Here is a 17,207-nt window from a genome sequence, read left to right on the forward strand (position 1 = left end):
CCATCTTAATTATCTGTCCGTTCTTAAAATTATCTGTTCTTAAATTATCCATTTTTATTTCTTTATTTCTTGTTAATTTTAATCAACTGAGATGGATGAGCAATTGACAGAGCAACAGGTCGCTCGACTAGGAGAGATTTCCCATCAATTATCGGCTTTGAAAGATCAGATTCGCGCACTGCGACGGTATTTAAATGACGCCCCAAACCCGACTAACGCGAAAATACGACTTGACTTCGCGACCCGTTCTTTACAAGCTTATACGTTGCTCAATGCAGAAGTGCGTAGCATTGACCCTAGGTCGAACATGATTGACACTTTTGCAGCGTTTTCAGACATTTATTATGGAAGCCGCACAGGTAACTGAGCTTCTCAAATCAGTTAACCCTATACCTCCAACCGGTGCTAACTCGACGTTAAACGCTACCCTGTTCGAACGACACGAGAGACCCCGGCTTCCGGAAGTGAAAATCCCCAAGTTTAGTGGCCAACGTAGCGAATGGCCTAATTTTAAGAGTCATTTTTTAACTTTAGTACACAATCGCGAAGATTATAGCGACGACGTAAAGGCGAGCTTACTTTTTGCTAGTCTCGAGGGCTCCGCAGCTAACAAAGTTACACAATACACCCCCAGCGGCGCCGATTACAAACAAGCGTGGACTACACTTTTAGAGTTTTTTGACCAAAAGAAGATTGCTACTTACCGTCACTACAATGCGTTACTAGATCTCCCTCGGGTAGGCAGGGAAAAGGACAAGGGCGAAGTCACGTTGTCCGAATTTACCGACATGTTTAGACAGCATATTCACGTGATCCAGCAGTTGAAGGCTGACAATTTTAACGAGTTTGTAGTTAGGATCGGTGAGCGCAGTTTACCTATGCACGTGCTTAGTAAATGGAATGACGGTGTTGAGGTAGACAGATTGCCCACTCTGGATGAATTTCTCAAGTTCCTTCAGAAGAGCATTTTGAAACAGGAGTCTTTAGAGGATTCAGTAGTCGCTCATAAACAGGCGAAAAAGCGAGCTGCAGAGGCAGTCAATACACAGACGTCTAGATCCGCGAAGAAATCCGGGCGTTCATTCATCACGACGGCGAGTCAGCCTACTCCCTCGACTCCCTCAACTTCTTCTTCTACTTCCTCGTCTTCGTCAACTTCTCGTCCCATAGAGTGCCTCAAGTGTAAAAGATTTCTTGTTCAGGTGTCCCGCTTTCCAGGCGCTTCAAATCCAAGAGCGCTGGAATTTCATCAAAGAGCTTCAGCTCTGTTTTAACTGTTTCCGAAAACATCCGTATCCGTGTGCTAGTACCAAAAGTTGCAAGGCTTGTGGAGGACGACACCATTCTCTCCTCCACGATTCCAATAACTCCAAATCGCTTCAGGAATCCAAAACTAAGGTTGAATCTTCAACTTCAGGGAATACCAATATATGACTAGTTCACAAGTCGTATGTTTCTTTGGCATTTCCCTCTGATTCACAGTTAATGACGACGGCTGTCGTCAAGGTCAAGGATAGACTAGGAAATTTCATCGTGGCACGACCTCTTTTAGATTCTTGTTCTACAGTAAGTTTAATCACGGAAAAGGTTCCAAATTTTTAAACGTTCAGCGTTTATCTTGTTCAGTTGATATCGGGGCTGTTGACGGCCTTCACACCATTTCAAATAAATTCATTCAAACTCAAATCTGTTCAAATCATAAAAATTTCTATAGAGAGGTTAATTTTTTAGTTGTGCCGAAAATTGCCGACGCTGTGCCAAACGAAAGCGTTTTATAACTCACCCATCTTTAACAGATGAAATAGTCTCGCGTATGATTGAACAGAGAAATTTGGAGAATACTTTAGCTTCAGAAGTTGAAACTGGTCACTGGAGTAGCAGAAAAATACCTTTCCAGTTAATAACATCAGATCAACTGTTAGACTTTCCAGAATTGACAGAAAGAGATTTAAAAATATTTTTCACTGGGAAGTATCAATTGCAACAGTCCATATCTTACCTGGCAGAAATGATGGACGAAGATAACAAAATTGAACTTTACTATTTAAAAGAAACAAATGAAATTCTGAAAGTCCAAGTGAGATCGAGGCACGTCAGTCGAAAAACATATAATTCTTACATACACTACCGACCAAATTCTATAGGCTATTAGGGCATTAGGAGACACTACTGCGAATGCGCAAATGGTAACCGCACTATTGGTTGCTGTGCTCACATTGCTGCTGTTATTTATTACCTTTCGCATGGTAGATATCTTTCCAAAATAGTAAAGCCTGCAGAAATCTTGAGCTCTATTTTTGCCGTTGAAAAAGTATCACCCGTCATCAACGACGACAGCAAGAAACTCAAATTGTTGATCGATAGCGGAGCTCAACTAAACATCATACAAAATAACAGTATTTCAAAACGAGACATAAATAGCAATGAACAGATATTAATCTCCGGAATAACCGACAAGTCTATCAAAACCTTAGGCTCTACGAAGATACCAATACAAAACACATACTTTAATTTCCATGTAGCCCCGGACACTTTCTCTATTCCATACGATGGAATTCTAGGAATAAACATTTTCTTAGACTACAAGGTGAGACTAGATGAAGGATACCTAGAAATAAATGGAGAAAAAATACTCATAAAATCTACAAAAGATAAACACACAACTCTCACAATTACTACACTACAAGAAAAATCGATTGTTACTTCAAACCAAGAAGCCAACAATACAGAAGAAATTACAGGAAAATATGACACTACATCAAAAGATGAAGACAATATATCAAGATCTAGAAAAAATATTAACGACAGTAAACGAAATAAACACGCAAGAAAAAGAAAAAACAGAGCAAGCACAAGAGGAAGGCGACGAACAAACGTATCAAGAAAATTTAGCAAAATTCATGGAAAATATAAACGAAGCATTATAATATATATATAAGCATATATTTATTTTTTTTCCAAAATAGTAAAGCCTGCAGAAATCTTGAGTTCTATTTTTGCCGTTGAAAAAGTATCACCCGTCATCAACGACGACAGCGACGAAGATTGATTGTTCAACAATGATATTTATATGTTTATAGATTTAACTGTTTAAATACATTGAATAGACGTTACTTCCCTCTAGCAAAAATACGTAACGTGCAATGAGTTTTGATATTATATTATTCACGAGGGATGATTATAAAGCAGAGAGCGCAATGTATAAAGTATTCAGATATGTAAATAATTATTTATATTATGTATGTAGCTTATTAGTTCATCTTAAATTAAAGATTTTATAAATATAAATTCTGAAGCAAATATGTTTTTACACTACATAGATTTTACTCCCAAATAAGGAAATACACTTTTTTGGTCTTTACAGCTTCGACAGATTAGGGTGCAAAATAAAAGTAAGTAAAAAGGATTTTGAAACTACGTGGTTTATTCAATAGTGTCGCAGTACCAAATAGTGCAAAAATCTGATGAAAAATCCTACAGATTTTTTTCACAAAGAACATCCTAAAATATTTAGCACTTCGTCGTGAACAGGGAAATAATATTTTTTTATCATTATCAAGGTACGAGTAGTAAACATAAGTCATGCATGTAGCCAGGAATAATAATAATATTGGGTTCAGCCTTTCAACGGAGTTTCAGAGATTAATAGTCGATTTCTCGTCGTATAATGATACTAATAATAAAGGTATGATGTATTTTTCTGATGTATTTTTGAACGTAGAACCCGATGGCGCGATTGGTTTTATCGTAGAATGTAATTGAAAAGTGCTATAGTCAAAAAAATATCGAAAAACTACTGGAAAGCAGCTGCTTTCCACTAGTTTTTCGCTTTTATCGTTTTCGGGATTATGCCTACCATAAAACCAGTTACACCATTGTGTTTACGTTAAAAAATACGTCGAAAACATGTATCATACTTTCATCGTTAGCTCTACCACGTAATCAAAAATCGACAATGAAACGTGCGACCTTCGATTTTCCATGTATTACATGTGGGCAGGCTAAGATTGGGAGTTTAGTCGTCGATTTCTTAGGGTGTAATGGGTCTGATGATAAAAGTGTTATGCATGTTTTCAACGTATTTTTTAACGTAGAATACGATGGCGCTATTGGTTTTATCGTGGAATGAAACCAAAAAGAGCTAGAATCGAAAAACTGGATTTTTTATTCGTTTTTAGTGGTTTTTATTTTTTTTAGGTACCTTCTACCACCTATAAAAATCTGAAAAAATTCACGCATATACTCCTATCTATGAGAAACATTCAAGATTTTTTTCGGAGTTGCAGGTATGAATGGACAAAATTGGCGTTAAATTGGAATTTTCGAATGCTTTTAAAAATTTGAATTTCGCGCTGAAAAAAATTTGGTGTTTATAGGTTTGTAGCTCTTCAAAAATCCTACAACTTTTGTATTTACAGTTTTTAGGTATCTTCACAACCAACCGAGCTATTGTCAAAAAACCTAAAACCACAAAATAGTGTCCCATTTGGCCCCATGGGTCAATATGGGTCTGAAAATTTGGCAGAGGGGGTTTCATTATAAGCCGGAACATCTTTGTCATTTTTTCGAAAGGTCTAAGGGCACTTTTCACATGCTTACCCGGCTGGGCTCTTTCCGTGTTTCCGCTGCCTTTGGGACAGCCGTGCAAGAGATAAGCATTGGGTAACAAAAAAATGGCTCACAAGATCAGAATGGAAAATAGGTTCTCATAATGTCGCCTACGTAGGTCTTGTTGATAGAGAGAGAGTATTACTGCCACCATTTCACATCAAATTAGGTTTAATGAAACAGTTTATGAAACCCTTGAATAAAGAAGGTAAATGTTTCAATCATTTGCAAGCCACATTTCCGAAATTGAGTGATGCAAAAATTAAGGAAGGCATTTTCGTTGGGCCTGATATACGAAAACTCATGAAAGATGATACATTTATCGAAACCATGACTCACGTTTAAAAGAATGCTTGGTTGAGCTTCAAAGATGTTACAGAAAAATTTTTAGGCAATAATCGAGACCCGCAGTTTGAACTGTGTTGTGTCCAACATGTTACAGAATTTCCGAAAAATGGGTTGTCTAATGAGCCTTAAAGTACACTTCCTTCAATATCATTTGGACTATTTCCCAGAAAATCTAGGAGCATTTAGTGAGCAGATGGGTGAACGATTTCACCAAGACTTTAAACAAAAGGAACAACACTACCAAGGAAGGTGGGACGAAAAAATGATTACCGACTACTGCTGGTCATTGAAAAGGGATGGTAATAACCCTACTAGTCACAAACGTAAATCTCTTCAACGATCGTTTAAATAAAGCGCCAACGTTTTCACAAAAAGAATGCATAACATCACAGAATTGGCTGTTATAGGTTTAAGAATATACATTCTAAAGATTGTTAGCATCTTAGTGTAACCTCTCTAACTACATTGAAGCTTAGGTTGAAATGCTATGGATTACAGTCCACTTAAATTAATTTGTCCTGTGCTTGACCCTCACTGTTCACTGCATTTAGTTTAATCTGTTGTGAGTTTAGCGCTCGCAGATCATAGCGTAATTTCACCTGTAGTGGTCTAGAGCTCGAAGGTTACTGTGCAAGGTTATACTGTCGTGGATACTAGTTTGCAAGTTATATCGTTCTCAATATATCTGTTGCGGATTATAGCGGGCTTAAATTAACCTGTAGCAGGTTATAGCGACTTTAGGTTAACTTGCTATGATTTTGAGCTTTTGCAGGTCATAACGCACTTGAGTCAACCAGCCGCGTATTATAACGCAGTTAGTTTAACCTCTCGCGGGTCATAGAGCGCTTAGGTTAACTTGTCGTGGTTTTAACCTAAGTGTAAGTTATAGCGCACTTAGGCAATCCTGTCATGGTTTTGAGCTTGCAGGTTATAGCGCACTTAAGTTAATGTGTCGCTGGTTCTAGAGTTATAGGATTTTCAGTGCATTTAGGTCATAACCATCTGCCTTAGCTTGCCCTAAATTTATAGCTGCCATTTTAGAGTGCATCTAATAAATTCAGTTAGATTCGATGTAAATTAATACAAAGGTCTACCCTTTATGTGCCAGTGTAAGTTTTTCCTACTACTGAAGATTGCCAAAAAAATCAAGATTTTTCATACTCCAGTATAAATCAATTGATGAATGGCACATTTCAATTGTCGGTATCTCTGCTGGAAAATGACATAAAAAAATCGGTAATGCATTTTGTCGGTCAAGAGTTGCTCTTTCAGATGCCGTTGTCAGTTTTGCATTAAAAAATTTTTTCACAATGTTATAAGGTACCGAATATAGCCAAAAAAACGTGATTTTCGCACTTTTAAGTTAGGATATCTCAAAATTCTGATGTGCTGGCGCAATTCTGAGCTCGAATTTGGATTCAGCGCACCAAAATCCTTCAGGTGTACTATGTCTGGTCTCTGGTTCTGAAACCTTGTTGGCCTGTGTAACTTTTGACATTATCTTTTGCGATAATTATAAATTATACTAAAATGATCAATATCTACTTTTGTAAAGTTTACATGTTTTAAAATATTATTCACTTGTAAATTTGGAAAATTCATTTCTTAAAATTGCGTAAATAACTCGAAGAGAGTTGTCTTGCGAAAATAGGCAGGAAAATCTGTGTATAAATACGCTGATTTTTGCACAGGCTAGCATTCACTCCTAGCCTTGCAAAGTGAGCACATGAGATTGAATAAACTTGGCTAATACCTGAGTTCTTTCGCTCATAGTGATTAACTGAGAAAATCCTCTCTTTTCCTATTGTAATTCATGCTCGACTCATAGAACACTTCGCGTTATGAGAAACTTGGGCTGAATTACATCCTTTATAAGAAAGACATCCTTTATAAGAAAGACATCCTTTATAAGAAAGACATCCTTTATAAGCTCTGCTTATGGGACAATTCGCACCATGAGAAACTATGGTAAAGTCTATTTGTTCCTTGAAATTTCACTTATGTATTCACATATATTATTTATTATTTTTTTTCATAGTAATGATTAGAATCATATTGTAAAGAAATGAAATTTCACTCATTAATGGGACAGATCACGAAAGTATGAATTATAATATAAATAATAAGTGATACGAACATCACATAATTTTATTTGAGTATTATGATAGCGACAAATGTAGGCGATTTTAACGAATTATCGGTTTTTAAAGAAAGCATAAAAAAACGAATTGCGGACTGGATTACAATCTACCGAGCGACGAACTCGATATAGTTTTACGAAAATTAGAACTACTCGATGAAGGTATGAACGCGGGAATTGATTATATAACCGACTTCGAGGCAATTACACCGCAGTGGACTTTGTAGTAACCGCGAAGGCGGAAAGCGACGACACAATAAACAGACGGAATGATTTATGAGAAACACTAATTCGTTTGAATATTTTACCGGCGGAGCTATGCGATGACTTTATTCTTGCGTTGACCTAGTTCACCTAGTTTTGCGTTGACGTAGTTCACTTAGCTTTGCGTTGACCTAGTTCACTTAGCTTTGCGCAAAATTCAGCAGATATGTCGCTTACAACGCTTGCAGACATGTCACCGATTGCAACGCAATACCAACCAGTGCATACGCAACTAGCGCAACAAAGCCATCCTTCAACGCTAACGACTGCTACGACGCATGTCTTTAATAGCTTTTCATTACCGCCGATTTCTAGTTTTATACCCGCGCACAGTTACAATGTAAACATAAGGCATACAAGCGCAACCTTAGTTACCTCTGCCGCTCCGATGTATACTGCAACAACGTTACGTACAACAGACAATCCAGCAAATAGATTAAAGCAATGCGTGCTACCGAATGGCACAATACAGCTCGTACCAGAAGCAACAACCATTGAGTTCAGGAGAACTATATTGTCAAAAAGGGAATTAGTAATGACGGGGAATAATGATGCGGAATGAATAATGAATTAATAATAAACACGGATTTAAGAAATTATATTGCAACGATTTCATTGGAAAATGACCAGCTTACGCGAAATATTAAAGATTTAAAATGCGTTTTTGAAGATTTACAAAGACAAATGCAAAACGTGGTAGCTCATGCTCAAAAACAAACAGCGGAAGCTTAACGTAAGCTTAATGCGATGCAAAATGCCAAAACTGTGCAATTTCAAAATACGTAATCGAAGATGATAACGACTTTGACTTATCGTATACGCGATCGCGAAGCAATTTAAATCCTCACGCACGTCTTTTCCACTCTACGACTAGACCGACAGTAACTTCGGATAAGCAATCGGTTTCATTTAAGCCGTTACGATCTGCGCTAGCAACCCCCGCAAGCTCCAGCTGGGGAAGGAGAGTAGAGACCTCGACACTGCGGCCTGCCTATGATGCGGTTCCTGACCCAGTACTAAGCTTGGTCTGAGGAAAAGGGGCCCCTGCTAGTGTCACCTTTGTTTCGTCGTCGTTGGCAGATGGTGCTGCGCCAAGATTGACAGCACAAATCGGTGCGCCCATTGGGTATAGCGGAACGAACTTGCAGCCCGATACGCGTAATCATTTTGATGCTTCTCGCCCTGCTTCTCTAGTAAACATTTGGGAAAGAATATTAGAAAATGGAAAATCCAATTCTCGGGCGTGAGCACTATGAGCATGGAGGAGTTCCTCGACCAAATAGAGGAAAACTGTCGGCTAGCTCGCGCCGCAGAAGGTGAACTTTTGGATTCACTTTCATCCTTATTCAAGAAACCAGTCCTGTTTTGGTATAGGATGGTCAGCCCGACCTAAAAAATCTACGCAGAATTTAAGGAAGCAGCGTTAGGAGTGTACAGTAAATTGCGTAACTTTAAAAGGAACTCGTCAGTAGAAGCACTCCTTCGTACCCAGGGCACAGATGACTACCTATCGGCTGTTAATACTATTTTTAGTAGTTTCGAAACGCCGTGGAGTACACGCGACCAGATAATTAGCCAGTGATAACATGCTGCCAAAATTCAAGAAGAGGCTGATAAAGGACCAGGATACCTTTGCCACGTTACAGCAGTTGCTTGAGAAAGCTCAAGAAGTAGAATCTTACAAGTCTGACGAACAGTGGAAGCTTCCACCTACCTTAGAACAGAGTATGCTACCCAAAGTCGCCTACAGGCCTAAAACCAAGGTTGTGAAGCTCAAGATGGCGGTAGCATGGGTGACTGAAAGGTCTTTTCCCACCAACGAAGCTGCTCTGGAGAAAAATTTCTTTGACAAGAATTGGAAGGACCTGGCAGTCGTCAAAGCAAAAAGCTTGCCCTCCGCTGAAGGCGGCAGAGGCCGGACGACTCTGTCGGCGCAAGATGCGGCCAGCAGCGGTAACTCAAGAACAGTCTCATGAATTTTGCGTTGGTCTAGCAATAGTAGAGGCCGCGGAGGCAAGCCAAAGGGAGGCCGAGGACCAATATATTTTTTTTGATTAAGTTATTTATGTAGTTAAACTTACTAGAATAAATATTATAAATTATTATAAACGCGCTTGAGTGTATCGATATGCTTCTCCGTTATATTAAAAAAATTCTATTACATTCTTTTCTTTATATAAACGAGCGAAAATATATATAAACGTCCGATCTTATGATCGCGGTATCGACTGTCGGATTAAGATTAATAGGGATTTCATTATTGACGTGAGAACGGACCGGGGTGCCCGAAAGCCTGACTACCGCTCGAGTCTAAGGCCGCTTAGCTGTTGAAAGGCCTAAATACGGGACACATTTGCCTTGCGCGAATTGTCACCTATCAACTGGTAGCAGAGCGTGGTTGCTCAGGCTTTTATCTTTTCTCTTTTCTTTGGCGTTAATAAAATTTTTATTAATTTATTAGACAATTTCATAAAATTAGAATACGTATTAATTAATCCAACGTCATTATCATTATTATTAATATTATTTTTCTCATATATCATATATTATTTTACCTTAATTTTGTATAATATTTACAATATATTATACTAATTATATTTGCCATAAGAAAAAAAATATCTCTCCTGTGCTGTGTGCAACCCGATACGGGTGAATAAGGTTCTCGCTTCTGAGTAGGCTAAAGCCACACCGGAGACGTGGAAAATTGTTTTTATTATAATTACTCACACGATCGGGCGCTTAGGAATTCGGCGGAATTTCGTTTCTTTTTGCAACGGTCGCGTAAGCGTAATTAGAGCTTTCATTTCTAAGACCGGGTGCATCCTTCTTCCGTTCCTACATTTTGTGCTTACTTGGCCGAATGGTTTTGGCAACGTGATTCTTTTGTTTAAAAATATTTGAAAGTCGAAACGCGGCTTAGCAAAATTCCTTTTGGCGTATTATTTTACGAACGATCGTTTGAAATTTGATGTGCGCGTTTGTGAAATATTTCCTTCTGTGAAATAGTCGAATTTATTTTTTTTATTTTTATTATTCTGTTGTAATAGAGGATTAATACTTGGCATTATACTGTACCATCCTGTTAATAAAATTTCCTTTAATTAATTTTGTTTGTATTATTTATTAGATCATTAATTATATTTATTAGATTATTAATTAATATTTATTAGATTATTAATTAATATTTATTAGATTATTAATAAATTATATTATTAAACGATAGGTATATATCATGTAACAGGCTGCCGTTTAACCTATAATATCCCTTGAATGTACCTATATGATGGCCAAACGACGCCTAGTTATCTATGTGCTCGAAGCACATCAACCTACCATGCCCGGGAGTGCGCCTGCGCAGAGTCTCCTCGCCAATCCGAGTTGGGTTCCCTAACTCGCCACTTGGCGGCGCTGTCGCTCCTGCTTAGCAGCGTTCCTGCGGCTGCTGCTCGAAACTATGTTGGCGATTCTCGTCTACCGATATCCGCGTGATCCGTGCGACGATACCGGCTTACTTGAATCGAACGTCAACAAACGCGAACTCCGGACAAAGGAATGACAAAGCAATGACTCGATTAAGAAATAACGATTGATCGCTTTATTCAAATTAACCAAGTACACGGGGGATTTGCCGAGAGTCTTGCGCACGCAAACGCGAATGACAATACACACTAGATGGGAGAGAGAGAGAAAACCGCGATCGCCGCGAACTAACCGCTCGCGCGCAACAAACAATGTCTTCGCGCAAGCTGCGCGGGATCGCACGCTGACAACAATAAAAAGGGAAGGTGCACCTACCGCGAGAACGATGAGGATACGGTGGCCAACCGTATCCTATGCACGCGTCGCTAATTTGCTGCTCCGCCACTCGCTGCACTCCGCTGTTATTGCTGTTGTTGTTGTTGCTGCTACGGTTGTTGCTGTTGCTGCTGCTGCTGCTATTGCTGCTGTTGCTGCTAATGCTGCTGCTCTCGTCGCACTCAGCACGCCGCACTCAAGTTCTCGACGCTAATCTCGCACCACCAAAAGAAACGCGATGACGGCACGAAGGAACAGGTTAGCTCGATGCAGACGGACTGAGTGACAGTCATACTGCCTGTTGAACTCTCCCCTCCCGGTCATTGCCCCCCGCGCCCTCTCTCTCTCTCGCGAACCGATCGCGGCTTTTCTCGTTCAGCCGTTTATTAACCTCGCGCAAGTCGAACGATTTTCGGTAATCGTTGCAGCCCCCTCCTAGCTTTGGACTACCGGACCGAACTACTTCACCGACTCGCGACCCTAAGGACAGGATTAGAAAAGGGGAGAAATTAACACAATGCATCCTCATTAACACGGTACTTTATTCGCCCATCCCGGGCCACCACTCCCCTACATCATCTGCCGGAGCCTCCTGGCGCCTTATGCCTTGGATAGCGCCAGTGCTCCGACTTGTTGGGACACTTGGATGTCGTGGTGATCCCGGGATGGCCAAAGATATAGCAGCCCTTCTTCGGCCGTCCACTGGGGCCAGGCTCCGTCCCTTGGCCCTGACTCCCCGCTGGTGGATAGGGCGGCTGGGCTGGAGTTACCGGGGCGGCGATAAAAGTAACGCCGCCCACCGTGGCGAACGTGCGTCCCCCTTGGGTGCGCACCACCACGGTAGGGTGGGAAACCGACCCGTCCACGCGGACCGTGAACTCCTGCCCGGCACTGGGGGCCCCCAAGACTCTCTTGGCCTGAGTCTGCGTCGGGGGCTTGGCCGGAGTCTTGGCCGCGGCCCTATCCGCTGATGCCGTCGGTGGTAATACCGCCGGCGGGCCCGCGGCCGCTGGGGACTCCGGCCCCCGGTCTACGCGCAGCAGGAACTCCCCCAGGTGTGCGTATACCTGACGCTGAAGTTCCCCAACAAACTCCCACGCGTTTTCCAATTCCTGGAGGCCCAACCTCACGTGCCTCCAGGAATTTTCGAGCCCGACTTGCTGGTGGATCCGGGGGTGGCTGCAGACCAACTGCCCCTGGCCACAGGCCTCCTCTGGCCTGGGGCACTGCGTCGAGCCGTCAGCCATCGCCGGCTTGTTCGGCTCTGGGGTCTGCACCCCCTGGTCCGTCGTGGACTTAGACCGACGGCCCTCTTCGGAGGGACCGTCGGTCTGGGTGGACGCTTCCCGGGTCTCTGGTTTCCTGGTCTGGGACCTCATGCCCTCCCGGAGGAAATCGTCCGCCCGCTGGCGCGATCGGCCCTCTCGGGCGGCAACCTCGACCTGGGCCCGGACGAATCTTCTTACGTCGCCGATCGGCCGATCGGCGTCCGGACCCAGCCTAAGGTCGAGTAGCATCTGGGTGGCCGTCTCGAAGGCCTCCTCGCTCACTACCAGCTTCCTCTCCATCTGTAAAAGAGAAGAGGGGAGTTAAGGGATATCTCAGGTTTAGCCCTTAACCTAACCATCGCTGCGTCACGCTCGACGCTACTGTTTACGAGGACGTCCCGGTCCCCTGCGCTTTCCTCGCGAATATTGCCCGTTTGCGGGGGTAGCTGGCAGGACCACCTTCCGCCCGTGCTGGGTGGTTCTACGGGGCCTGCCTCTTCCCCTTGCCGCATTGCCATTCAGGTCATCTCCGCCTGGTGCCTGGGGTTCGCTCGCAGGGTTCTTGCGCGGCCTACCACGGCCTCGCTTAGCCAGCGCCTCGATCGGCGTCTTTGGAGCCGCCACGGACTCCTCACATTCGTTTGCGGGGGCTGCAATCGCGACGCGCTCGCATATCGGATCCCCGCTGAGATCCTCAACCTTCGCTGGCGGGTCGCCTACGCCCTTCTCTTCCTCCCACGGTGTTGAGCCCCCTCCTCCCGGTTCCTCGTCGTCCTGATCCGAGAATGGGCCGAAATAGGGCTTGAGATCCATAAGTTGGGTAATTGGCGCATGTGCTCACCCCATTCGGTCAGAAATGAGGAAGAAGAAGGGCTGCTATATCTTTGGCCATCCCGGGATCACCACGACATCCAGTGTCCCAACAAGTCGGAGCACTGGCGCTATCCAAGGCATAAGGCGCCAGGAGGCTCCGGCAGATGATGTAGGGGAGTGGTGGCCCGGGATGGGCGAATAAAGTACCGTGTTAATGAGGATGCATTGTGTTAATTTCTCCCCTTGGCCCTCAGAACCTTTCCGAGCCAACTGATCCTGGGCTCTCCTAAAGGTCGAGGGGGGAATGGGCTGTCTACCGAAGACCAGCATAGCCGGGCTATAACCTGTCGCGCTATGAGTTGCCGAGTTCAACGCAAAGTTGAACTCTGGCAGGTGCTCATTCCAGCTCTTATGGTCCCGCTCCACGTACGATATGAGCATGGCCTTGAGGGTTTTGTTCACTCGCTCTGTGGGGTTGGCCTGTGGGTGGTAAACTGGGGTAAGGGCGCGCCGGATGCCGTTCCTGGACAGGTAGGCATCGACCTCTTGATTCTTAAATTCGGTCCCGTTGTCCGAAAGAAATATCTCTGGCGCCCCAAACCTGGTTACCACCCTCTCGTGCAATTCCCGTACAATGGTCCTTCCATTGGCCTTACACACTCCACCCACCGAGTGAACAGGTCTAAAAAGACCAAAATATATTCGAACCCTCTCGAGCTCTTTGGGAAAGGGCCAGTAATATCACTCGCCACCACTTGCCAGGGTCGCGAGACCTCTCGACGACCCATCAGCCCGCAAGGCGGCCTTTGTTCCGCCTTGCACTGCTGACATACCGGGCAACTCCTCACGTACTCTCTGACCTGCTCATACATCTTTGGCCAGAAATACCGGTGCCTAGCCCGGGAGAACGTTCGTTCTCTCCCCTGGTGTCCCGCTGCTGGCGCATCGTGTACCTCCTCGAGCACTTGAGGTCTTTTCTCGGCAGGAACCACTAGCTTCCAGGCTACCTCATTGTCGATGGACCCTTCGCTCTCCTCAGTTGGATTGTAGTGATACAATCTCCCTCCAACTACCTTCCAGGTAGGCTGAGAATGTGGATCCTGGCATACTTCTCTGTATTTCTGAAGGTACCAGGCATCGGTAGTTTCCGGCTGATGAGTCATGGCACCCACTTCTACCACCCCCTCCTCATAGGCCCTAGATAAAGCGTCTGGCACCACGTTGAGGTCTCCTTTTCGATATTCTATATCGAAAACATGCCCTTGCAGTGCTAACGCCCAACGCGCTAGCCTTCCTGAAGGATTCCTCATACTGTGGAGCCACCTAAGGCAACTATGATCGGTGATGACTTTGAAGTGGTGCCCCTCAACATATGGCCGGAACTTCCCGATAGCCCATACTACTGCCAGGCACTCTCGTTCGGAAACTGTATAGTTCCTTTCCGCACTGTTTAAGGAGCGACTGGCGTACTCAATTACGCGCTCCTGTCCATCGATTTCTTGCGTCAATACCGCGCCTATCCCACTATCACTCGCGTCCGTTTGTAACACGAACTGCGCGCTGGGATCTGGCGACTGCAAGATCGGTGCCGAGACCATCGCGTCTCGTAACCGTTCGAAAGCCTGCTCCTGTTCCTGCTGCCAAGCAAACGGGATGCTCTTCTTCGTCAGGCGGTTTATCGGCTCAGCGATTGTCGCGAAGTCGGGTATAAAGCGACGATACCACGACATTATCCCCATGAATCGCTTCACCTGTCTGATCGTCCGTGGTATTGGGTACTCCATTATGGGCTTGATCTTCTCTGGATCTGGCCTTACCCCATCACGGTTCCCTAGGACCCCCAGGTACTTGACTTCCGACTTACAGAAGTGGCTTTTGGTCTTATTCACGGTGAGTCCCGCACCTAGGATTCGTTATAAAACTAATCCCAGGTGTCGCTTATGCTCCTCAAAGGACGGCGAGATAATAATCACGTCGTCGAGGTACGCAAAAGCGAAAGGATCTAAATCCGGGCCAATCACTCTGTCCATCAACCTCTGGAAGGTCGCGCCGGCGTAGGACAATCCAAAGGGCATTCTCTTGAACTGAAAATGCCCCAGGCCGGGGACTGTGAACGCCGTAATAGGGCGCGACTCCTTTTTAAGAGGTATCTGGTGGTACGCGCTACTCAAGTCCAGCGTCGAGATGAACTTGGCATCCCTGATCCTTCGCAGGATGTCGCTCATGAAGGGCAATGGATAGGCGTCCGGCTTGGTTACCGCGTTTACCTTACGGTAATTTACGCAGAACCGATATACTCGCAACTACCTGCCTATAGGTGGAGACTAACTGTTTGCTAGCTCCACCGGGTTAGTAAATCTAACCCTACACACACCCCAATTACGTACTCTACGGGTACTGTCGCTCGGTGACTAACCCCCACCTAAATGTTCTAAGGTGTGGATAACCACTTAAAAGAAAACGAAAAAAAACAACAACAATTTCTCACCCCTTTTTCTTCGTTTCGGCGACTCTGGACATCTCTTCGACCCTTAGGGTTAGTGTGCTCTCGGCTCACAAAAGCAAGTGTTATTGGGTCGGAGAGGCGTCTTTTCCCTACCGCCGAGCACGTGCCGAACGAGCCATGCGTTATTTTACCCGCTCGCACCTTAATACGCACGCGCGCAAACGTCTCTCTCTCCCGCGTGTCGCTCTCTCTTTTTGTGCAAATTCCCTTGTGTGTGAGTCCTAATATTAGTTGGGCGCCATGTAACAGGCTGCCGTTTAACCTATAATATCCCTTGAATGTACCTATATGATGGCCAAACGACGCCTAGTCATCTATGTGCTCGAAGCACATCAACCTACCTTGCCCGGGAGTGCGCCTGCGCAGTCTCCTCGCCAATCCGAGTTGGGTTCCCCAACTCGCCACTTGGCGGCGCTGTCGCTCCTGCTTAGCAGCGCTCCTGCGGCTGCTGCTCGAAACTATGTTGGCGATTCTCGTCTACCGATATCCGCGTGATCCGTGCGACGATACCAGCTTATTTGAATCGAACGTCAACAAACGCGAACTCCGGACAAAGGAATGACAAAGCAATGACTCGATTAAGAAATAACGATTGATCGCTTTATTCAAATTAACCAAGTACACGGGGATTTGCTGAGAGTCTTGCGCACGCAAACGCGAATGACAATACACGCTAGATGGGAGAGAGAGAGAAAACCGCGATCGCCGCGAACTAACCGCTCGCCCGCAACAAACAATTACTTCGCGCACGCTGCGCGGGATCGCACGCTGACAACAATAAAAAGGGAAGGTGCACCTACCGTGAGAACGATGAGGATACGGTGGCCAACCGTATCCGATGCACGCGTCGCTAATTTCCTGCTCCGCCACTCGCTGCACTCCGCTGTTATTGCTGTTGTTGTTGCTGCTACGGTTGCTGCTGTTGCTGCTGCTGCTGCTATTGCTGCTGTTGCTGCTAATGCTGCTGCTCTCGCCGCACTCAGCACGCCGCACTCAAGTTCTCGACGCTAATCTCGCACCACCAAAAGAAACGCGATGACGGCACGAAGGAACAGGTTAGCTCGATGCAGACGGACTGAGTGACATATTCATACTGCCTGTTGAACTCTCCCCTCCCGGTCATTGCTCCTACGCGCCCTCTCTCTCTCGCGGACCGATCGCGGCTTTTTTCGTTCAGCCGCTTATTAACCTCGCGCGAGTCGAACGATTTTCGGTAATCGTTGCAATCATTAATAAAAAATAATAATTAGTATTTTGTTAATAATTATTAAAGGAATTTAGCTTAATAAATTATTATCTTATTAGGAATCATTATTATTATTTCCTTTATTTATATTAACATCGGAAAATTTCCGTATTATCGTCCTTATTTATTTATTATCTACAATATTAACAAAAAGGGACCCTGGGCCATATATAATCCGTAAACCACTGCGGGGAAAATTTAGTGCGACCTTATATGAAA

At 44.3% G+C, this 17,207-nt stretch overlaps 1 protein-coding gene across 3 annotated transcripts in view; it reads right to left on the reverse strand.

Moving 5' to 3' along the window:
• LOC131673122 (uncharacterized) overlaps positions 1-17,207 on the reverse strand; it is a 974,862-nt gene that overhangs the window by 456,631 nt on the left and 501,024 nt on the right. The window lies entirely within an intron of this gene.

Source organism: Phymastichus coffea, unplaced genomic scaffold, assembly GCF_024137745.1.
Source record: "Phymastichus coffea isolate CEN01 unplaced genomic scaffold, Cenicafe_Pcof_1.1 PCOF00013, whole genome shotgun sequence".
NCBI classification, from domain to species: domain Eukaryota; kingdom Metazoa; phylum Arthropoda; class Insecta; order Hymenoptera; family Eulophidae; genus Phymastichus; species Phymastichus coffea.